Source organism: Choloepus didactylus, chromosome 2 (assembly GCF_015220235.1).
Source record: "Choloepus didactylus isolate mChoDid1 chromosome 2, mChoDid1.pri, whole genome shotgun sequence".
In the NCBI taxonomy this organism is placed as follows: domain Eukaryota; kingdom Metazoa; phylum Chordata; class Mammalia; order Pilosa; family Megalonychidae; genus Choloepus; species Choloepus didactylus.
Genome location: NC_051308.1, coordinates 207,507,219 through 207,531,509, shown reverse-complemented (window position 1 = coordinate 207,531,509; position 24,291 = coordinate 207,507,219). Strand labels below are relative to the sequence as shown.

The window sequence follows — 24,291 nt, the reverse complement described above, 5'->3', positions numbered from 1 at the left end:
TCATTGCTCTAGCTAGCTGGGCCTGTCACTGATTGGCTGGGCACTGGCTGCCGGAAATGTCACCAGCCACACAGCTTTGGAGCTGGCTCTCCCGTGGCCACCACAGACCTGAGCCCAGGAGACTCTGTGACAAGACGCAGACCCACCACAGCGAGCCTGTCCCCCCTCTCCCTGCCTCCCGCCCCCAGGCCTTTTCCCTGCTTTCCTCTCACTACCCAGCCCTGGGGGAGGGGCTGCAAGGAGAGGATGTGGAGAGTCTCCAACTACCCTCATACCTAGAGCTACCTCCATCTGCAGTAAGAGAAGGAGTTGCCAAAATTCCTATTCTTTCCGGCATATTTGAGAAGAAACTCAAGATATCTCCATTCGAATTTAAAGATTTGGAGACAGTGTTCCTGACAAAAACATACCCTCCTCACACTAAAAAGTATATATAGCAGTAATGCTGTGACAACAAGATTTTTTTACCTGTGGGAGTTTGTCTTTTGCTGTTTATTCCCCATCTAATCTAACATCATGTGCACTGAAGCCTAATCATGATTATCGCAAGGCTGGCAGGGAATCTGGAAGGCGACTTGGTCCATCCCCTTCTGCTTACACAGAACAGCTCTTAGCATTCCAGACAACTCACCAAAAAAGGGGGGCTGCATAACATGACTTTGCAGTATAGTATGATGCCACACAACTTTTTAAGACTTACACAGTCTTTGTAGTGACTAGCCTGAATCACTTTGGCTGTAATTTAAGTATGTTCCCTCTTGCCATACCTTCAGCAGGTTTAATGTGACTCACCATTTAAGTTTAAGATTCTAAGTCTCACCTCATTCCATGCTCCTGACAGAATTAAGCCTCATCCCCCTGTTCCTTTTTCTAATAGCTATTTCTCAGCTCTTTAATTTTGCTGCTTTATTCTTTAGACTTCAAAGAAATGTAATAGACTCCAGAAGCAGCTGAGACTGTAAGGTCATTTGTTCCAACTTTCCTATGATGCTTCAATCTACTTTACTATGTCCACATTGGGACGCTGAGTTTCAGGAATGGTAAATTGGACTCACACATTTTACCCCCCTCCCACTCTTCCACCAAAAAGCATTGACTGGACCAAAACATCAGTGGCAACATTGGGAACCAGGGAAAGGGGCCATCCATTCAGCAGGCATTTTGAAGAATACAGAGAAGATAAGAAGTAGATGTGATGGGAGGAAAAGCTGATTAGTGCTGATAGGCTCCAGAAGAAGACCCTATAAAATCTCAAGCTCAGGACATCAAGAATTGGACAAGGATTGTGGGGCGTTGGTTCAGAAGCAAATTAAAAGACATTAGGAACTAGGACAGTTTTTCCACCAGAATGGCTGGACAAAGAAATTGTTCTACAGCTTCTTTGGAAAATGGGAGGTTTGTTCCAAAAATGGGTAGAAGGCAGAGGCAAAATAGGGACAGGACTCCAGCTCACTTTGGGATGCCACAAAAAAACAGATGAGGAAAAAGAAATTTAAATGAGCAGATAAAACATAAAACAGAGAGGTCAAGAATATCCAATATTAGACAAACAGTAGTTCCAGAAGGAGACAACAGAGTTAATGAAGGGCAGAGGCAATAATCAAGGAAATAATAGAAGAACATTTCCTTGAGCAGAAGAAAGACTTTAAGGCCTTACAACAAACAGGTCTATTGAATGCTAGGCAGCAGGATTACTAAAAGAGTACATAATTCTAGATGTAGCCTGATACTCCAAGAACAAAGAGAAACAACTACAAGCTTTCTGCCAGGGGAGAAAAATCAGGCTGCTTAAAAGGAAAGAAAATTAGACTGATATCATATTTATCTGTAATACCATGCTAAAAGACAATGGCATAATTTTTATAGAATTCTAAGGGAAAATTATTGTAACCCATTAATTCTACCCAAGAATTCTACCAGCAGCCAAACTATAATTTCTCTCATATGTGACGACAAAAGAAAAGTATGTTCAAAGACACAGAAATTATATCACCCAAATACCCTTTATTTTAAAAAAAGATTATTAAAAGTGAAAATATAATCCAGAGTAATTAAATTTGTTAAAAATAAGTTTTGAAAGATAGCTATAATGTATGTGTGTGTGTGTGTATGTGTATATACATATATAGATATAGATATAGATATTTAAACTTCCCTCTGATTTTAACAAATGGAGAGGGACAAGTAAAATCACTTGAATTATAGAAATAGGGTGTAGGATCATTTTGGCAGGCAGACAATTCCATCTATCTTCTCTCCTTCCCAAGGTCACATTAAAATAATAATGAAACAAAGCACAAGTAGCGAAAGAAAAAAATAGATGAATGGAATCTCCTCAAAATTAAACACTTTTGTACATCAAAGGACTTTGTCAGAAAAGTAAAAAGGCAGCCTATGCAATGGGAGACAATATTTGGAAGCCACATATCAGATAAGGGTTTAATCCGGAATATATAAAGAGATCCTACAATTCAACAACAGAAAGACAAACAATCCAATTAAAAAATGGGCAAAAGACATGGATAGACACTTTTCTGAAGAGGAAATACTAATGACTCAAAAACATATGAAAAGATGCTCAATTTCACTGGCCACTAGGGAAATGCAAATCAAAACCACAATGAGATATCAACTCACATCTACCAGAATGGCCATTATATAAAACAGAAAATTACAACTGCTGGAGAGGATGTGGAGAAAGAGGCACACTTTTTCACTGTCGGTGGAAATGTAGAATGGTGCAGCCACTCTGGAAGGCAGTGTGGCAGTTCCTCAGGAAGCTAAGAATAGAATTGCCATATAATCCAGCAATTCCATTACTCGGTATATACTCGGAGGAACAGAAAGCTAAGACACAAATGGACATTTGTAAACCAATATTTATAGCAGCATTATTCATGATTGCCAAGAGATGGAAACAGCCCAAGTGTCCATCAACAGACAAGTGGATAAACAAACTGTGGTATATACACACAAAGGAATATTATGCAGCTGTAAGACAGAACAAAGTCAAGGAACATATAATAATGTGGATGAAGCTTGGGGACATTATGTTGAGCAAAATTAGCCAGAAACAAAAGGACAAATACTGTATGGTCTCACTAATATGAACTAACATTAATGAACAAACTTTGAGAGTCAAAAGGTGAGAACACAGGTTATCAGGAGATAGAAAAAGCGTAGAGATCAGGCATTTGATGCTGAAGGAGTATAGAATATTCAACAGGATTGATTGTATAGATCCAGAAATGGATAGCATAAGACTGTGTGATGGTAGCACAATAGTGTGTAAGTACACTGAACAAAGTTGTCTGTGAGTAAAGCTGAAAGAGGAGTGCTAGGGGGAAGTATGACACCAGAAGGAAAGAGACAATAAAGACGAGGACTGTATAACTTAGTGAAACCTACAGTGATCAATGATGGTAACTAAATTTACAAATATAAAAATATTGTTACATGTGGGAGAACAAATGAATGTCAACCTTGCAGGGTGTTAAAAAAAGGATGGCACTGGGGAAAAATATGATCAAAGCAAACTGGAGTCTGTAGTTAACAGTAACATTGTAATATGCTTCCATTAAATGTAACAAAGGCAATATACCAAAGCTAAATGTCTTTGAGAGGGGGATAAAAGGGAGGGGTATGGAATTCTTCGTAGTGGTGTTGTTGTGTGACCTTATTATTATACTGTATTATACGGTATTTTAATTTTTTTATCTTTTTTATTATTCTTAAAAAAATTTTTTTTGAAGTAATGCATATGTTAAGTGTTGACTGTGGTGATGAATGCACAACTACATGATGATACTGTGAACAACTGATTGTACAGTGTGGATGATTGTAAGGCATGTGAATATATCCCTATAAAATTGCAGGGAAAAATATAAAGAGAGGGATATAAGTGCTGGGGAAAACATGGAGAGAGGGATGTACCTATTTGCTGTTGGTGGGGAAGTAGAATGGTGTAGCCTATCTGGAGGACACTGTGATGGTTCCACAAGAAGCTAAGCATGTGGGTGCCACATGGTCCTGCAACCCATTATGGGCTATATACTTGGAAGATCTGAGAGCAGGTATACGAATGGACATTTGCACACTGGTGTTTATGGCAGCAGGATTCACGATTTGCAATGGATGGAGGTGGCCTAAGGGTACATCGACTGATGAACATAATGATGAATTATGGTGTATGCATACAATAGAGTATTGAGCAGCTGCAAGAAGGAATGAAGCTGTGACATATGCAACTAGGTGAATGGATCTTGAGGACAGCATTTTGAGTGAAGTACACCAGAAACAAAAAGACAAACATTATAATGCCTCACTAATATAGACTAACTATAATGTGTAAACTCTGAGAATTGAATCTTAGAGCAGAGCTTATCAGGGGAATGCTTATTATAATGGTCCCTAGACTGTAAGCTCTTACAGCTGTCACATCTATTCCTGAGTTGTAATGGTTTTCTCTAAATTTTGAGATGCTGAGCTCTTTGTGTATAACCTGGTTGGTCTCTGGAACTTTGGGTATCTGTGTGACATCTGAAACAGAGTTAGAATGAGGCAGCTATGAATGTCAGTATTACCTCATACAGCAACTGTTTAAAAAGCTGAAAAAGAGTTCAGACATCAATTAGATATATGAATGAAGCAGATCTGGTTAGGACCAAAACAAATCAGGCCAAAGGGTAAAGGATGATATTGACTGTGTTTTAAAACTTTAACTTCTGTGTGAGACCAAGGGAAGAGATGTTTATTTGGTGCAGGGTCTATATTTTCTGCAGCAAACTAAATAATTTAACCTGTATGGTCAGTTTATTCAAACACCATAATTACATGGAACTTTGAACAGGAAGTGAGATCTGGTAGGTTTGTACAGGTTAGTGTGAAATGCTGATAAATCACAAAGTAATTTGGGCAGAGAATGAGGATATATTTGCAAAGCCCCCCCTGGGGAACTGGGGGAAAATGCAGAAATGTTGGACTTCCCCACCGGGGTTGTTACTGGTGTTCTCACAAACGTTGAGGACTGACAGTTTGGTAGGATGAGCCCCCAATCTTGGAGCATGATTTTGTGAAGCTTGTTACTATAAAGAAGAGGCTAAGCTACTTATAATTGTGCCTTAGAGTCTCTGCCAGAGGACCTCCTTGTTGCCCAGATGTGACCCTCTCTCTCTCTCTAAGCCCATGCAGCAGGTGAATTCACTGTCTGCCCCCCTATGTGGGTCATGACACCTAGGGGTATAAATCTCCCTGACAATGTGGGACATGACTCCTGAGGATGAGCCTGGAGCTGGTATTACGGGATTGAGAAAATCTTCTTGACCAAAAGGGGGAAGTGAAACAAAATAAAGTTTCAGTGACTGAGAGATTTCAAATGGAGTCGAGAAGTCACTCTGGAGGGCATTCTTATGCTCTATATAGATATCCCTTTTTAGTTTTTAGTGTATTGGAATAGCTAGAAGGAAATACCTGAAACTCTCAAAGTGCAACCCAGTAGCCTTCATTCTTGAAGACAACTGCATAACTATGTAGCTTACTGTGTGTGACTCTGTGATTGTGAAAACCTTGTGGCTCACACTCCCTTTGTCCAGTGTATGGACGGATGAGTAGAAAAACAGGGACAAAAACTAAATGAAAAATAGGGGGGATGGTGGAAGATGGAATGTTTTGTGTGTTTTTTTTTTTTTTTTTTTTTTTGAAGTAAGGAAAATGTTCAAAAGTTGATTCTGGTGATGAATACACAACTATATGATGGTACTGTGAACAGTTGATTGTACACTGTGGATGACTGTAGGGTATGTGAATATATCTCAATAAAAGTGTATTAAAAATAATCATAATGAAAGAATGTTTTAAGTTGAAACATGACAAAAAAACAATAGATAAGACATTAGCGAAGAAAATTGGAAAAGAAGAATGGAGGGGGACCTAGTTTATCAACTATAAAAATATATTTTAATGCTACTATAAATAAATCATATAGCACAATTGCAGAAACCTACAAAATGGGTTGATGGAACTGAATGGAGCTACAAAGCAGATTCAGATATATTATTGTGTGTGATAGGTAAGGATAAAAGCTGAATTTAAAATCAGTAGGGGAAAATATGTATTATTCAATAAATAGTACTTGATTGTGGCTATTTGCAAAAATTCAAAAAAAATTGTTTTATTTCTTACTCACAACTTATACAAAATATATTCCATTTTTTAAAAATACTACCAGGTTAACTAGATGTTATGATTGATTGATAAATGCCAGAATGCTCTAAAAAATTTTCTTCAAATAGTGGAAAGAAAAAAAACATGGCTCTCCAGTCTATGCTTAAATATCATTGTAGTAGGCTAAATAATGACCCCAAACACTTCTACTTCCTAACCTGTGGAACCTGTGAAAATTAGCATTATGGGAAAGGAGTGACTATTACCTTTTCTGGCAAAAGATATAATTAAGTTAAGATTTGAGATGGGGAGATTATCCTGGGTTATCCAGGTAGGCCTGAAATGCAGTCTCAAGTACCCTTCTAAGAGGGAGGAAGAGGAAGATACCAGAAGAGGAGAAGGTAATGTGATCACAGATGCAGAGTTGGAGTGATACAGCCACAAACCAAAGAATGCTGGCAGCCACTGGAAGCTGGAAGAGACAAGGAACAGATTGTCCCCTAGAACCTCTGGAGAGAACATGACCTGCCGACACCTTGACCTCAGCCCACTGAAACTTGTTTTGGACTTCTGGCCACCAAAACTGTAAAAGAATAAATGTGTGTTGTTTTAAGCCGCCTAGTTTGTGGAAACTTGTTACAGCAGCCATAGGAAACTAATACAACCACATAATGAGAAATATAGTACTTCCTTAGGGATTATAATCATTATTATTATCAACAACAATACTCACTATGTGTCTAATAATAAGTGCTAAATTAATTACATATCTAATCTCATTTAATTTGGATACAAGTAGAGAGTAGAGAGTTATTGTGGCTCCACAGCTTAGCGTTGTGTCCTTGGGAAAGTTATATTCAACCTTTTGAGCTTCTTTTCTCATCTGTAAAATAGAGGTGAGGATGTTCTTACCTGATTCTTAAGGATAAATTGAGACTATCTACATAAAGTGCTGAAAACACACTATGTATGTGTTCAATAATGACTGTACATGATAACTAACAATGAGAAAGTTCTTTCTTATGCCATGCTGTGGTCTGTCTCCAAGAGCTTCTCCTCACTGATACTATTCTTCCCTTTGGATAAATACAACACAAACATCTCCCCTAACCACATGACTGTCCAAATATCTGAAGTCAAAGATCACATAATCTTGATCCTAGCTTCTCCAGGCTAAACTAACCAATGCCTTTAATCATTGCTCTTAGGAATCCATCTGAAGTCCTTTCTCCATCCTGGTCACCTTTCCTGAATATATTTTTGCATCTCTTAAGATGTAACCCACAGAATCATCAACACTATCTTTGTTTTAGAACAAGAATTGGCGAACTATGACCTGCAGCACAGCATTTTATATACAGCCTGTAAGCTAGAATAGCTTTTATATTTTTAAAGGATTGTAAAACAACAACAACAACAACGATTATATGTGGCTGACAAAGTCTAAAATATTTGCTATTTGGCCCTTTTCAGAAAAAGTTTACCAACTTTCGTTATAGAAAATACTATTAATATAATGTAATATTGTTCAAGAATTTTGCAAACCAATTACATTATTGTACCATACTGACTTAAATGAAAGGCAAGCTAATTGTTCCATCGATATCCATTCTTCCCAACCCTTCTTACCTTGTAATATAAGTTTTAGCTAGGAATATGGCTATCCAGTTAAAGACTAACTTTCCCAGCTTCCCTTGTAAGAAAGTGTGGCCAGGAGGCTAAATTCTAGCTAATAGGATATAAGCAGATGTACCATGTAATTCCCCAGTCATGCCCTTAATGGGAAGGATCATGCCCTCCTCTTCCCTTTCCCCTTTTCCATTGGCTGGAATGTAGACCTGGTAGTCATGTGAATAAACGGTGGCAGAGCAACAAGATAGAAAGATCCTGGGTTCCTGAAACTGTCATTTTACCCTGTAAATCTTATTCTTCAGCCTGTGAGAGGGAAATAAACTTCAGGTTATTTAAGCCATTATTATTTTAGGTCTTTGTGACAGCAACTGAATCTGTGTCCTAGCCAATACAACTGTCAGTTTAAACTCCCAAGTATTTTTTATCATTGAGGCTGCTAATCTATACACTTCCCCACCTGCACTCACACAGTTAATTTCACAACACTTTACATTTAGCCCTATTAAGTTTCACATTGTTATAATTATCCATCATTTCAACCTGACATCTGGGACCCAATTCTGTCATCCCAAGTAGCTCCTATCCTTTATAATTTCATATAATTCTTTAGCAGGCACTTGAGTTGTAGCACTCAAACTAAATACAGGGCTTATAAAAAATACATGGTCGGTATTAAGCATAATGTAATGGAGAGTATTGTGACCTCAGTTAGTGGGGAAGGTAACTAACACGTCAAACTAAGGTCCAAATGAAGAAGAAAGAGGAAAGATGGAAACTGGTAGTTATGAAAAGCTTATTACGTTCCAGGCACTGTTCTGGGAACTTCCTTATAGTTATCTTATTTATTAAGTAAATATTTTATTCACTCATTCATTTGCTTTAAAAATAGTAATTTCAATTATTTGAAACAATGACGACAAATACCTCCTTTTGGGGCAGAAAACCATTATCCATAAACACTGATGAAAACATAGGCCATGCAAACTGCTCTTTGCCTAAGTCCATGTGCACCTACCCTCTCTTTGCTGTTTTGCCAGCATTCCTTGCAAGGCTTAGAGACATTCCAAAAATGTAACTCTAGAATTGAAACAACCATTTCTAGGACATTGGATAATGTTGTCAGAAACCTCTAAGTTGGACCATTATGAGGCAGAGGAGAGAAGTACATGTTTGCCTTCCGCAGAGTAGAATGGCAGGACAGTGGGCAGCTCTGAGTAGTGTCAGATCATCTGGGTTCAAATACTGTGGGACCTTGAGCCAATTACTTAATCCTTCCCTGACTCAGTTTCTTTATCTATAAAACAGAGATATGTTATCCTTACCACAACTATCTAAGGCAGATTTTCCTTCTATTTTGCAGATGATGAACATGAGGCTTATGTTCCTTGTCCAAAGGCAAACCATCCAGTAAAAGTCAGCATGAGGTTTCCATTCTAGGTCCATCTGATTCCCAGCCTCATGATCCTTCCTCCTCCAAAGACAGAGAAGAAAAATATCATGAGTAAAGGAGAAAATAAGTGACCAAGTCATACCAAAATGAGTGCCTTGCCTCCAGAGGAAAGGTCCGATGACTCTTAATGCAAGGCTCAAAATGAGTGCCAGATGAGGCTAGTGGAGGTTTTCTTCTAACTTCTTAGGGAAGCTTTCATTGGTCGGGGTGGAACAATCACCACTGTCTTAAAACAACAAAGAGATGGTTCAAGTCCCACTCCCTTCTTACAATCATTCAGCCTGTTTGTTTCTAATATAGAAAAAATCAGCCAAGGCCAATGTGTGTCCTTTTTGCTTCTGGTTACCTAAAAGTAAATAATTTGGCATCTAAAGACACACATACACACCAAACAAAACTTTAAAGCATTGGAAACTGTTCTAGTTTGCTAATGCTGCTGGAATGCAAAGCACCAGAAATGGATTGGCTTTTATAAAAGGGGGTTTATTTGGTTACACAGTTACAGTCTTAAGGCCATAAAGTGTCCAAGGTAACACATCAGCAATCCGATACCTTCACTGGAAGATGGCCAGTGGCGTCCAGAAAACCTCTGTTAGCTGGGAAGGCACATGGCTGACATCTGCTCCCAAGTTCTGGTTTCAAAATGGCTTTCTCCCAGGATGTTCCTCTCTAGGCAGCAGTTCCTCAAAAATGTCACTCTTAGTTGCTCTTGGGGCATAAGTCCTCTCTTAGCTTCTCTGGAGCAATAGTCTGCTTTCAACGGCCATCTTCAAACTGTCTCTCATCTGCAGCTCCTGTGCTTCCTTCAAAGTGTCTGTCTTGGCTGTAGCTTCTTTTCAAAATGTCGCTCACAGCTGCACTGCACTGAGTTCCTTCTGTTTGCCAGCTCATCTATATGGCTCCACTGATCAAGGCCCACCCTGAATGGGTAGGGCCACACCTCCATGGAAATTGTCTAATCAGAATTATCACCTACAGTTGGGTGGGGCGTATTTCCATGCAAACAACTTAATCCAAACGTTCCAACTTAATCCCCACTAATATGTCTGCCCCACAAGATCGCATCAAATAATATGGCTTTTTCTGGGGGACATAATGCATTCAAACCAGCACAGAAACCTTCCTTCTTCCCCCTTTATACATAAATATGAGGTGATCCATCAGGGACCATGGCAGACCGTGAATGTCAACAAGAGGTACATATTCTCCAACGGGAGTATTTTTATGATTGGAAAAAATCCCTGACCCTGTTAAGAAACAGTGCCTAAAGTGGAATGGTCAAAAATTTAAGAAGAGAAAAAGGAATATTAAGAGAAATTAAGAAAATATGTAATTAAAGTCCCTTGAAGCCTATGGATCCTAATTGAAGTTGCATATCAGAATCCCTAAAGAGCTTGGAAAATTAGAAGTGCTTCCAAGTTTCTAGAGGAGAGTCTTAGGCATATGTAGATTGTTAAAGTTCCACAGGTAATTCTGACAATCCTAGCTAAGAATGACAGCCAGTTGCAGCTTTAGAAAGCTATGGTCCTTTAAAATTTTACCAGGTTTGAGTACCTACCAGACAGGTATGATACAGAGATATTCAAAGAGATGGAGTCTAAACTCACTTCTATAGATTTAAGAAGCAACTATTCCAATGTATTAAAAGTATAACATGAACAAAATTGTCTAAACTCAGAACAAGAAAGGAATTGAAAGGTACAGAGATAGCGGTTCTCTAGTATGCCAGAAAGTTGGAGGCAGAGATTGTGCCTACCTCTGATTCCTGGGGTCTGCTTCTGCTTTTTCTCTCAGGTAAGAATGTGGCTTTGCCATGCTGAGTTTGGGTTCAAGAACCAGGAGGATCTGATCTTGGTAAGAATTCCCTTCCAAGAAGGCATTAAGCCAACTGATTGGTGTAGCAAGAAATGAGCTTCTCAAATCTGGCAATACCCTACTTTGGCAGCCAACAACATGACAGTCACATGTCCCCAGTGGGTACTCTGGGCGCCAGCCAATCCTGTGCTGAAAGACCACATGGCTCCTGTGCTGCAAGGCCACCTGGCTTCTGGCCAATTTGTGTATCCTGGCTAAATAAACTCGGTGGGTGGGGAGTGAGGGCAGGGCTGGTGGTGGTATGCTTCTCTAGAACAACCCATAGCCAACATGAAACGGCTGCAAAGGAACACAGGGGAAAAACAAAAAAGAGGAATCTTTAAAGAGGAAATCTAAAGAACTATAGGAGGAGGATTCAAAATTTTGGTCCGACTGGACAGGAGCTATGACTAGTAAAGACCATGAACAAACACCACAAATTAAATGTAATTTGTTACATTCACTTGGGGTCAAAAACTCACATGCCCACAGGGGCCAGGCAAATAACATAAATGTATGAAGCAGCATGGTACAGGCAAAGGAGAATGGGAGCAATCATGCTTTCCTGAAAATTCAGTTTAAAAAAAAAAAAAAAAAAAAAAAAAAAACCTGTGTTGGCTAAAAACAGTTGGAATCTGCACGTCAGATGCCAGTTTAAAAACCGCCCCCACCCCACCCCCTACCACCAATGGTCATAGTAAAAAAAAAAGGAGAAGGGCTTTTTCAAGGCTTAACAAAAAGCAGTATTAAAAAAAAAGATTTTAAGGTTTTCAACATTTCCAAAACCAAGTTGAGAGAGGATAAAAAGCCAAAGTAAAATATAGCAAGTCCTTAAAGCCAGATGTCCTCATATGAGATGGGTCAGATGACCCTATCACAGTAATTCTCAAATTATAGTTTAAAGAGCACAGTGGGTCACAAGCATACCCAGGTCATTGAAAGATACTCTTTTACAAATCTCATTTACAGTCTAAAGGTGTCCATACTATCCCCTTGCAGCACAAAGGATTACTTTACTTCCTTCCTACTTACTTTTCTTTCTTTTATTTTGAAATAATTTTAGACCTACAGAAGAGTTACAAAGATTGTACAAAGAGTTCCCATATACCCTTCTACCAGCTTCCCATAGTGTTCACATCTGACATAACCATAATACAATTAACAAGGAAATTATTATTAGAACAATACTATTAACTAAACTAAGACTTTTTCTTGAATTTCACCAGTTTTCCCACTAATGTTCTTTTTCACTTCCAGAATTAAATCCAGGATCCTCTTAACTTTAGTTGTCATGTCTTAATGGTCTCCTCTGATCTGTGGCAACTCCTCAGTCCTTCTGTGTTTTTTATGACCTGGATATTTTTGAAGAGTACTGGTCAATAGACTATTCCTCAATTTGGGATTGTCTAATGTTCCTCATGGCTGAAATGAGGCTATGGATTTTGGGGAAGAATAACACAAAAGTGAAGACCCCTCCATCTTGGTGCATCAAATTAGGGTGGGGGGAGAGCATGATGTCACCATGTCTTATTACAAGCAATGTTAACCTTGATCCCTTAGTTAAACTGGTGCCTGCCAGGTTTCTCCACTATTTCTTTCTTTGTACTTGATAAATATTGGGGAGTAGGAGGAGGTGAAAGATACTTTGAGACTATGCAAATGTCTTGTTTCTCCTTAAACTTTCACTCATTAATTTTAGCATTCATAGATGATCTGTCTGTAGCAGTTATGACGGTGGTGATTTTCTATTTCCCTCATTCCTCTATATTTATTAATTGAAACTCTTCTATAAGGAAGAGGTATCTTTCTCTCCATTTATTTATCTATTCAATTTTTATTTTTATCAACATGGACTCATGTATACTTATTTTGTTCTTTTGAGTTATAATCCAATATACCTCAATTTATTTTTTGGCTTGAATTTATTCCAGCTTGGCCATTGAGAGCTCTTTCAGGTTGGCTCCTCTATGTGACATACTTCTAGTTTCTTATAGCACTTCTTACTTTCTGGCACCAGAAGATGTTCCCTGTATATTCTCTGCCCCAACCTTGGAATCAACTACTTTTCGAGGGAGTCTTGGTTCTTTTTACCAGATAATGGCATTTAGAAACCAAGATCTGGGTACTGGGTATGTTCACTACTTCTGAGGTGTCACTACTTCTAGGCCATCTCCGTAGACTGAGCTAGGAAATACATGTATGTATACCAAACCATGGATACACACATATCTATATTTCTGTATCTATCATCTATCTGTCTATATTAAAATAAACATGAATTAATACTGATACCTCTGACTCCAATCCACAGAGTTCATTCAAGTACTCTCTTTTGCTTATTGGTAACTTTTTTCTCAGAGAAATCTATCTAGAAACCTAGAAACCTACCTAGATACCAATATAGTAGGAGCATATTAGAAGGAATATAATTATTTTAGGATATTTGTTTTTCCTATTCCTTTGTTTTGTTTTGTTTGAAATGTTTTTTTTTTAATTTTTTGATAATACCGTTTTTTAAAAAAATAAAAAAGAAACCTAGTTCTCATTATCTCTAGTATATTTACTTATTTAGTAATTCCTAGTACACATGTAAAATAATTTCAGAATTAACACACACTCTAATGAGAAACAAATTTATCATGTAGAGTACAATGTCCACGTATAATTCTTTCTGTTCTTAGCTTTACAGTATCCAGTCAAGCATGCTTTCCAAAGTTACTTAGGTCAGCAACTTTCTTCTCCATCCTCTTCAGTGATGTCATACATTTGTAATAGTTGGGCTTACCTGTTACAGTCTAATTCACATCTTAGTTCCTCCAAGATCCTGGTTGATTTTGTTTTTAATTTGCACACAACAAAATTAACACTTTATGAATTTTGACAGATACATAGAGTCTTGTATCCACTAGCACCATACCACACAGAACAGTCCCATCACCTCCAAAATTCCCTTATGTTGCACCTTTGTAGTCAACCTCTATATCCATCCCCAATTCCTGGCAACCATTCATGCATTTTCCATCCTTAAAATTTTGCCTTTTGCAGTATGTCATATAAATAGAATAATAAATATGAATCTGTTGGAATATGGCTTCTTTCACTCAGCAAAATAGATTTGAGAGTCATCCATGATGTTGAAATTATCAATATTTATTCCTTTTTATGGCTAAGTAGTATTCCCTTGTATAGATATAGTACAGTTTGTTTATCTATTCACCTGTTGAAGGACATGTGGGTTGTTTCCAGTTTGGGTGATTATGTATTAAGCTACTATAAACATTCATGTACAGATTTTTGAGCAAACATTAAGTGTTCAATTCACTTGGATAAATATCAAAAGTGGAACTGTTGGCTTGTATGATAAGTATGTTTAACTTTGTACAAAACAGCTAAACTATTTTCAAAGAAGTCATACATTTTACATTTCCAACAAGAATGTGGGAGAGTTCCAGTAGCTCTGTATCCCTGTCAGCACTTCGTATTGTCAGATTTTTATTTGTTTTTAATTTTAGCCATTCTAATAAGCATATAATGATAGCTCGTTGTGGTTTTGTTTTGCATTTTCCCTAAGTATTAATGATGTTGAAGTGTTTTTCATATGCTTATTTTCATCTGTTATCTTCTTTGGTAAAATGTCTGTTCAAACCTTTTGCCCATGTTTTATTGAGTTATCTTTTTACTGAATTTGGAGAGTTCTTTATACATTCTGCATGCAATTTCTTTATCACACATGTCTCAGTCTGTGGCTTGCCTTTTCATTCCCTTAAGGTTGTTTTTCACAGAGCAAAACTTAAATTTTGATAAAGTCCAATTTATTAACTTTTCTTTTATGAGTTGTGCTTTCAATGTTTTATCTAAAAATGTTTTAATCAAAGGTCACAAAGATTTTCTCCTAAGTTTTCTTCCAGATGTTTTATAGTTGTACATTTTACAGTCAGGTCTATGATCCTGGTCATTTTTGTTTAAGATGTGAGGTATATGTCGAGGTTCCTTTTTTGCATTGGGACATCCAGTTGCACCAACACTATTTGTTGAAAAGACTATCCTTTCTTAATTAAATTGCCTTTACACCATTGTCAAATATCAACTCATTGTATTTGTGTGGCTCTACTTCCGAGTTTTGAGTCTGTCCCATTGATTTATGTATCTATCACTTTGCCAATACTACACTGCCTTGATTTTGTAGGTTTACAGCAAGCCTTGAAATTGTTCATTGTTTGTACATAGAAATATAATTGACTTTGTATCCTGCAAATTTACTAAATTTCTTCTTTTTTAGTTTTCTTTGACAATTCTAATTCCTTTTCCTTTCCATATAAATTTAAGAATCAGCTTGTCTAAATCTATTAATGAGCTTTCTAGACTTTTCATTGGACGTGCAATAAATCTATAAATCAAACTGGGGAAATTGGTATCTTAATACTATTGAGTCTTCCAATCCATGACCACAGAATATTTCTTCATTTATTTTGGTCTTCCTTGATGTCTTTCATCAGTTTTCTACTTTTCAGCATGCGTATCCTATACATATACTGTTATATTTTATACTTAAGCATTTCATATTTTGGTACTACTGTAAAGGGTATTGTACTCTAAATTTCAAATTCCACCTGTTCATTGTGTGTATATAGAAATATAATTGACTTTGTATCCTGCAAATTTACTAAAGTCTCATTAATCCTATGAGGCTTTTGTATATTATTTTGGATTTCTACATAGAAAAATCATGTAAATTGTGAATAGACAACTTTATTTCTTCTGTAATCTTATATGCATTTTACTTCTTTTTTTTTTTTTACTTACTATACTTTCTAGAACTTCCAGTATGGTGCTGATTAGGAATGATGAGAGAGAACATCCTTGCTGTGTTCCTGATCTTAGGAAGAAAGCATTTATTCTTTCACCACTAAGTATATTGTTGGCCATAGGTTTTTTTGCACATGACATTTATGAGGTTAAGGAAGTATCCTACTACTCCTAGTTTTAATCATTATTGGATGATGAATTTTGTCATGTGATTTTTGCTAATATATTGAGATGATCATTTGGTTTTACTTCCTTGGTCTGTTATATGATAAATAACACTGACTGTCAAAAGTTCTACTAGCTTTGAATTCCAGGGATGAACCCCACTTAGTCATGTATTTTATGCACACACACACAATTACACATTCACTGCTAGATGCAATTTACTAACATTTTGTTGGGCATTTTTTTTTGAGAAGTTATGGGTTTATAGAAAGATCATGCAGAAAATACACACTTCTCATATACCTGACCCCATTTTCAATATTTTGCATTACTTTGTTAACTTTGTTACAATTGATGGGAAAATATTATTATACTTATATTGTTGACAAAGTCCATAGTTTACATTAGGTCACACTGTTTGTGACCTATGGCTGTTTGTTTCTTTGTTTGTTTTAATTTTTGGTCTAGGAACATAAACACCACTGAAAATTTTCCCTTTAAACATATCAGTGTTGTAACATGTATCAGAACTTCACTCTTTTTCCTGCTGAATCATATTCCATTGTATGTATATACCACATTTTGTTTATCCATTCATCTGTTGATGAAAACACGGGTTGATTCTATCATTTGGCAATTGGGAATAATGCCACTAAGAATATCAGTGTACAAATACCTGTTAAAATCCCGGCTTTCAATTCTTTGGCGTATATACCTAGTAGAGGGATTGACAGGTCATGTGGTGATTTCTATACTTAAGTTTCTGAGGAACCACCAAAACTGTTTTCCACAGTGGCTACACCATTTTACATTCCCACCAAAAATAGACAAGTGTTCTAGTTCTCCACATCCTCTCCAACACTTGTTATTTTCCATTTTTTAAATAATAGCCATTCTAGTGGGTGTGAGATGGTATTTCCTAGTGGTTTTGATCTGCATTTCCCTAATGGCTAATGATGTGAAACATCTTTTCATGTGCTTTTTGGCCATTTGTGTATCTTCTTTGTAGAAATGTCTATTAAAGTCATTTACCCATTTTTAATTGCACTGTTTGTCTTTTTGTTGTTGAATTGCAGTTTTCTTTATAAATTCTGGATATTAAACCTTTACCGGATATGCAATTTCCAAATATTTTCTCCCATTGAGTAGTTTGTCTCTTTATTTTCATGATGAAGTTCTTTGATATACAAAAGATTTTAATTTTGTTGAGGTTCCATTTAACTATTTTTTTTCTTTTGTTGTTTGTGCTTTGGGTATAAAGTCTAAGAAACTACAGCTCAACAAAAGGTCCTAAAGATGTTTCCCTACATTTTTTCTAGGAATTTTATACTCCTGGTTCTTATACTTAGATTTTAGATCCATTTTAAGTTGATTTTTGAATATGCTGTGAAGTACGGGTCCACCTTCATTATTTTGCATTTAAACATCCAGTTTTCCCTGCACCATTTGTTGAAGAGACTATTCATTCTCAATTGAGTGGACATGGCACCCTTGTCAAAAATTAGTTGGCCATTCATGTGAGGGTTGATTTCTGAACTCTCAGTTAGATTCCATTGGTCTATATTGTTCTTATGCCAGTACAACACTGTTTTGATTACTGTGGCTTTGTAATAAGTTTTAAGAAATGTGAGTCCTTCATATTCATTCTTCTTTTTAAAATTTCTTTTGCTATTTGGAGTCCCTAATCTTTCCATATAAGTATAATGACTTTGTTTTCCGTTTCTGCAAAGAAGGCTGTTGGAATTTTAATTGGGAGTCACTGAATCTGTAAACCACTTTGGTATAATTGGCATTTGACAATATTTAGTCTTCTGATGAATGAGCATGGAATGTCCTTCCATTTATTTAGGTCTTCTTTGATTTCTAGCAATGTTTTGTAGTTTTCCATGAAAAAGTCATTTACATCCTTGGTTAAATTTATTCTCAGATACTTGATTCTATTAGTTGTTACTTTAAGTGTAGTCTTTTTTTTCTTGATTTCCTCTTCATATTGTTCACTATTAGTGTATAGAAACACTACTGATTTGGGAGTGTTGATCTTGTACAGTACCACTTTGCTGAATCCGTTTATTAGCTCTAGGAGCTTTGTTTTAGATTTTTCCAGATTTTCTCTATAAGAGATCATGTTGTCTGGAAATAGGGAAAGTTTTATTCCTTCCTTTCCAATGTGGGTGTCTTTTATCTCTTTCTCTTGCCTAATTGCTCTGGCTAGAACTTCCAGTACAATGCTGAATGACAGTGGTGACAGTGAGCATCCTTGTCTTGTTCCTGATCTTAGAGGGAAAGCGTTCCATCTTTCTCCATTGAGTATGATGTTACCTGTGAGTTTTTCATATGTGCATTTTATAGTGTTGAGAAAGTTTCCTTCTATTACTCATTTTCTAGGTGTTTTATTTATCAAGAAATGGTGTTAAATGTCTTTTCTGTATTGATGGAGATGATCATGGGTTTTTTTTTTTCCTTTGTTCTGTTAATGTTGTGTATTACATTAATTGGCTGTCTTATACTGAATCATCCTTGCATGCTTAGGAAAAATCCCACTTGATCATGATGTATAATTCTTTTAATGTGCTGTTGGATTCGGTTTGCTAGTATTATACTAAGGATTTTTGCATTATACGCATAAGGGATATTAGTCTGAATTGTCTTTTCTTGTGACATCTTTACCTGTATTTGGTATTAGAGTGATACTGGCTTCATAGAAAATGAGTTGGAAAGAGTTCCCTCCTCATCAATTTTTTGACAAAATTTGAGCAGTACTGCTCTTAATTCCTCTTGGAATGTTTGGCAAAATTCACCAGTGAAACCATCTAGACCTAACCTGAGAGTTTTTTTAAATTACTAATTCATTCTCTACTTGTTATTGGTCTGTTGAGATCTTCTATTTCTTCTAGAGTCAGTATAGGTAGTTTGTGTGTTTCTAGTAATTTGTCCATTTCTTCTTAGTTATCTAATGTGTTGGCATATCCTTGTTTAAACTATCCTCTTATAATTCTTTTTAGTTCTATGGGGTTGGTAGTAATGTCCCCCTTTTCATTTCTGATTTCAGTTATTTGTCTTCATCTTTTTTCCTTGTCAGTCTAGCTAACGGTTTGTTGATTTTCAAAGAACCAACTTTTGGTTTTGCCAATTCTCTCTGTTGCTATTTTATTTCTATTTCATTTATATCTGCTCTAATCTTTGTTATTTTCTTCCTTCTGCTCATGTTGGATTTAATGTGCTCTTCTTTTTCTGGGTCCTCCAATCATGAGGTTAGGTCTCTAATTTGGGATCTTGCTTCTATTTTAATGTAAGCATTTAAAGCTATAAATTTCCCTATCAGCACTGCCTTTGAAGTATCCCATAAATTTTCATATTTTGTGCTTTCATTTTCATTCACCTCAAGCTATTTATTAATCTATCTTGTAATTTTTTCTTTGACTCATTGGCTGTTTAAGAGTGTGTAGTTTAATTTCCACATATTTGTGATTTTTCCAGTGCTCCCTCTGTTACTGGTTATTAGCTTCATTGCACTGTTGTTGGAGAAGAAACATTGTATGATTTTGATATTTTTAAATTTATTGAGACTTGTTTTGTGACCTAACATATGATCTATCCTGGAGAATGATCTATGTGCACTAGAAAGAATGTGTACTCAGCTGCTGTTTGGTGAAGTGTTCTATATATGTCTGCTATGTCAACTCAGTTCAGAGTATCATTCAAGCTTCTATTTTCTTAATTGATCTCCTCTCTAGATGTTTTATTATTATTGAAAGTGGTATACTGAAGTCTCCTACTATTGAAGTCAAACTATCTATTTCTCTCTTCAAATCTGTCAATATTTTCTTCATATATGTTGAGGCTCTGTCATTAGGTACAAATATATTTATAATTGCTGTGTCTTCTTTTTGAACTGAACCCTTTATCTTTGTCCCTTGTAACTGGTTTTGACTTGAAGTCTATTTTATCTGATATTAACGTAGCTACCTACCTCTCTTCTGTTTACTATTTGTATGGTATATTTTTTCCATCCTTTCACTTTCATCCTATCAGTGTCTTTGAATTTAAGGTAAGTGTCTTGTAAGCAGCATAAAGTTGGGTCATGCATTTTTATTCATTCTGCCAGTCTCTGCCTTTTGAAGGGAAAGTTTAATACATTTACAGTTAAAGTAACCACTGATAATGCAGGACATTTGTCTGCCATTTTGCTACATGGTCTTTGTCAGTCTTACATCTTCTTGTTCCTCAATTCTTCCATTATTGGCTTCTTCCATATTTATTTGATTTTTGTATTGTACTATTTTGAGTCCCTTCTCATGTCCTTCTGTATGTATTTTTCATATATTTGCTTTGTAGTTATCATGTGGCTAAAATTTAATTTCCTAAATCTATAATAATTGTGTTTTATTTGATACCAACTTAACTTCAATAACATAAATGTACACTGTTCCTAATCCCCTCTCCCCCCTCACCATTTTGTTGTATGTGTTACAAATTATATCTTTATATACTGAATTTCCCAAACCATAGATTATCATTACTATTTATGCATTTGCATTTTTGAACAAGAAAGAAGTAAAAAGTGGAGTTACATACCAAAAAACACAATACAATAGTACTGTCAGTTATGGTTACCCATATGGATACCTTTACTGTTTCCATATGGGTAACCATAAACATCAGGTCTTTATTTCTTTCTGCCACTTTGATCCATTGCCTGATGTCCTTTCTTTTATGTCTGGAGGACTCCATTTAGCATTGCCTGTAGAGGAGGTCTAGTGGTGACAAATTCCCCTAGTTTTTGTTTATCTGGGAATGTCTTAATCCCTCTCTCATTTTTGAAGGACTGTCCTACTGGATATAAAATTATTGGGTGGAAATTGTTTTCTTTCAGCACATTAAGTATTCCATCCCACTGCCTTCTTGACTCCAAGATTTTTGGTGAAAAATTGGTACTTAATCTTATGGAGACTCCCTTGTACATAACACATTACTTTTCTCTTGCAGCTTTCAGAACTCTCTTCTATCCTTTACATTTGACAGTTTGAAAACTATGTGTCTGAATATATTTCTCTTCACATTTATCCTGTTTGGAGCTCATTGGGCTTCTTGGATGTGCATATTCACATCTTTTGTTAAGTTTGGGAAGTTTTCTACCACTATTTCTTTGAAGATTCTTTCTGCCCCTTTCTCTCTTTCTTCTCCTCTGAGACTCCCATAATATGTGTAGTGGTAGACTTGATGGTGTCCCACAGGTTTCTTAGGCTATTTTTGCTTTTTCTAATTCTTTTTTCTTTCTGCTCCTCAGTCTAATTCATTTCAATTGCCTTGTCTTTGAGTTCACTGATTATTTCTTCAGTCAGTTCCAATATGGTTTTGAAACCCTCCAGAGAATTTTTCATTTCAGTTATTATGGTCTTAACTCCAGTATTTCTGTTAGGTTCCCTTTTAAAATTTCTATTTCATTACTGAGATTCTCATATTGTTCATTCATAGTTTTCCTGATATCCATTAGTTCTTTCTCTGTATTTTCCTTCATTTCCTTGACCATATTTAATATATTTTTTAAAAGTTTTTACACAGTTTGTCCACAGTCTGGAACTTTAGCCTCTTCCTTTGGATGGGTGATCATTTACTGTTTCTTTCTTTGTCTTGGATTCTTTTGTTGCACACTGTACATTTAATATACTAAAATGTTAAGTCTGCAATTAGTCCCTGAACTGTTTCTTGAGTTTCTATCCAGGTCATGTTACAACAAAGATCTCCTTGAGTGCCAGAAGCTAACACAACCAAACAAACCAATGCAGAAATCAACTTTCACAGACTTTGCAACTTGGCTTTGCAGCCAGTGCTCTTCCTCAGAGTTCAGCCATCCTATCAAGATTAGCTCAAGGCAAATGCAAAGTGCAGGGTCCTCCCTCTCTTTTCTGAGCCTATGTCTTGTCCTGGGCTTGTGCTTGCTAGTGACCTTAGGAGTTCCCTGTTTACAGGAATTTGAATGCCCCTTCTACTCCCTATGAAATAGACTTTCTTCCTCTTCTGTGTGCTCTGTTATAGGACTTAAATCAGGTAGTGCTTTGCCCCAGACTGATTTAATTGGTTCTTACACTGCTTTCACTGTCCCAAGCTGCTTTTGCCTGGAGAGCATATTCTGGTGGGGGTGGGGCAAGCACAAGAAGAGTTTCCTAGGTTTTCCCAGTTGGAAAAGGCCGGGGACCTACAATGGGAACACAGGCTGACTCCACGCTGTGCTGAGACAGAATGGGGAAGAGGCTAACAAGGGCACCAGGGGCTTCTCCTATGGCTTTTGAAGTTGTGTTTTCTTGATTCAGTACTTGCTCAGTTAATGCAGCCCTTTAACTGTTTTTTGTAGTTTTGAGGAAGGGTACTATCTTTAAGACTTTAAGACTCCTCTGCAACTTTTGCCCTAGTGGGCTTGGAACAGTGGCAGCCCTCAGTGTCAAGTTGCCAGCAATCTTAAGTAGCTGATCAAAAGCAGTTACCAGCAATTTGACCACACACTCCTGAATCTTGAGGAACTAGGCTTTTATATCCCACCCTGACACCATCAAGCTGCACCAGGAGCTGGGCTGCAGACAGCACTGCTGCCTGCCACAAGGCTGGGGTATGAAGAATGGTAGCCACTGCATGGAGATTGAAACTCTCCAGTATTTACTGTAATTTACCAGCCTCTTCTTTCTGCTCTTCTCTGGATGCTGCACAATGTTCTACTAGACTCTAGGGTTTCAAAATAGTTGAATCTGACAGTTTTTGCCATTTTAATAGTTGTTCAGTGGAGGGATTGATTCCTGGATCTTCCTACACAACCATCTTCCCATAATCTTCTCAGGATTTTTGAATCTATGATTATGAGGGATATTGGTCTGTATTTCCTCTTCTTATAATGTCTGCCTAGTTTTGTTATTAGAGAAATGCTGGCCTCATAAAACAAGTTTGAAAGTGTTCATCACTCCTTTTTTATTTTTGTGAAGAGATTAAATAGAATTGGTATTACTATTTCCTTAAACATTTTGTAGAATTGGGTGGATACTTATATTACTGATTGGAGATCTTTCTCTTTTCTAATATAAGCATTTAATGCTATAATTTTCCCTTTAATCAGCCTATAGCTTCAACTCAAAATTTTAGATATGTTGTATTTTCCTTTTCATTCAGTTCAAGATTTTTTTAATTCTCTTAAGACTCCCTGTTTGACATACAGGTTATTTAGATTATGTTGTTTGATTTCCTAATATTTGAGGACTTTACAGCTATCTTTCTGTTATTGATTCCTAGTTTAATTCCATTACAAAAAAATACTATCTCTGCTATTTCTATTCTTTTAAAGTTGTTACGATTTATTTTATGGCACAGAATATATTGTTTTCCATGTGCATTTGAGAAGGATGTGTTGTTGAGTGTTCTGTAAATGTCAGTTAGGTCAAATAGGTTGATAGTGTTCTTCAGATCATCTATATCCTTACTGATTTTCTTCCTAGTTGTTCTATAAGTTATTGAGAATATAGTGTTCAAGTCCCCAACTATAATTGTGAAGTTATTTGTTTCACTTTTCAATTCTTTTAGTTTTTGAGTCATGTATTTTGAAGCTCTGTTGTTAGGTATATCCACATTTTGGATGGTTATTTCTTCTTGGAGAACTGAACCATTTAAAATTATGTAATGTCTCTTATTTTACATAATTTTAAAGATGTTCTGATGCCTATTTTATCCGATATTAATATAGCAACACCAGCTTTACTGTGGTTAGTGTTTGCATAGCATACTTTTACTATCCTCTTACTTTAACCTATCTGTCTTTATAGTTCAAATGGGTTTCTCATAGACTGTGTATTGTTGGATCCTGCTTTTTTATCCAAATCTGACACTCTGTCATTTAACTGATGTGTTTAGACCATTAACATTTAATGTGATGTTATATGGTTGAATTAAAATCTACTATCTTGCTAGCTGGTTAGATGTTTTTTGTTCCATCTGTTCTTACTCTCTTTTTTTCCTGACTTCTTTTGTTAGCTTGGTTGTGGGCGGGGGGCATGGTAGGATGTTTTCTGTTGTTCTGAATAAGCCTCCATCTTGGGCATGAACTGTATCACCAAGTCTTGGAGGCATGGTCTTCTCAGTGATCCTCCCTCTCCCCTGGGTTACTTTTGAATCCAGCATGCATTTCTGTTGTTTCTCTAGGAGTCAAGAATGTTTTCCTGTTCCCTTGCACCAGAAGCAATGGG

The 24,291-nt window shown here is 36.5% G+C and overlaps 1 protein-coding gene across 2 annotated transcripts in view; it reads right to left on the bottom strand.

The window, feature by feature from the left end:
• HIVEP3 (HIVEP zinc finger 3) overlaps window positions 1-24,291 on the bottom strand; it is a 508,675-nt gene that overhangs the window by 401,845 nt on the left and 82,539 nt on the right. The window contains exon 1 of one of the 2 annotated variants that reach the window (XM_037827529.1): window positions 9,117-9,218. The exons of the other annotated variant lie outside the window; for it this stretch is intronic. The gene's annotated coding sequence lies outside the window, so the exon portion shown is untranslated. Of the gene's footprint in view, window positions 1-9,116; window positions 9,219-24,291 lie in introns of those variants that run through there. 2 annotated transcript variants of the gene reach the window in all.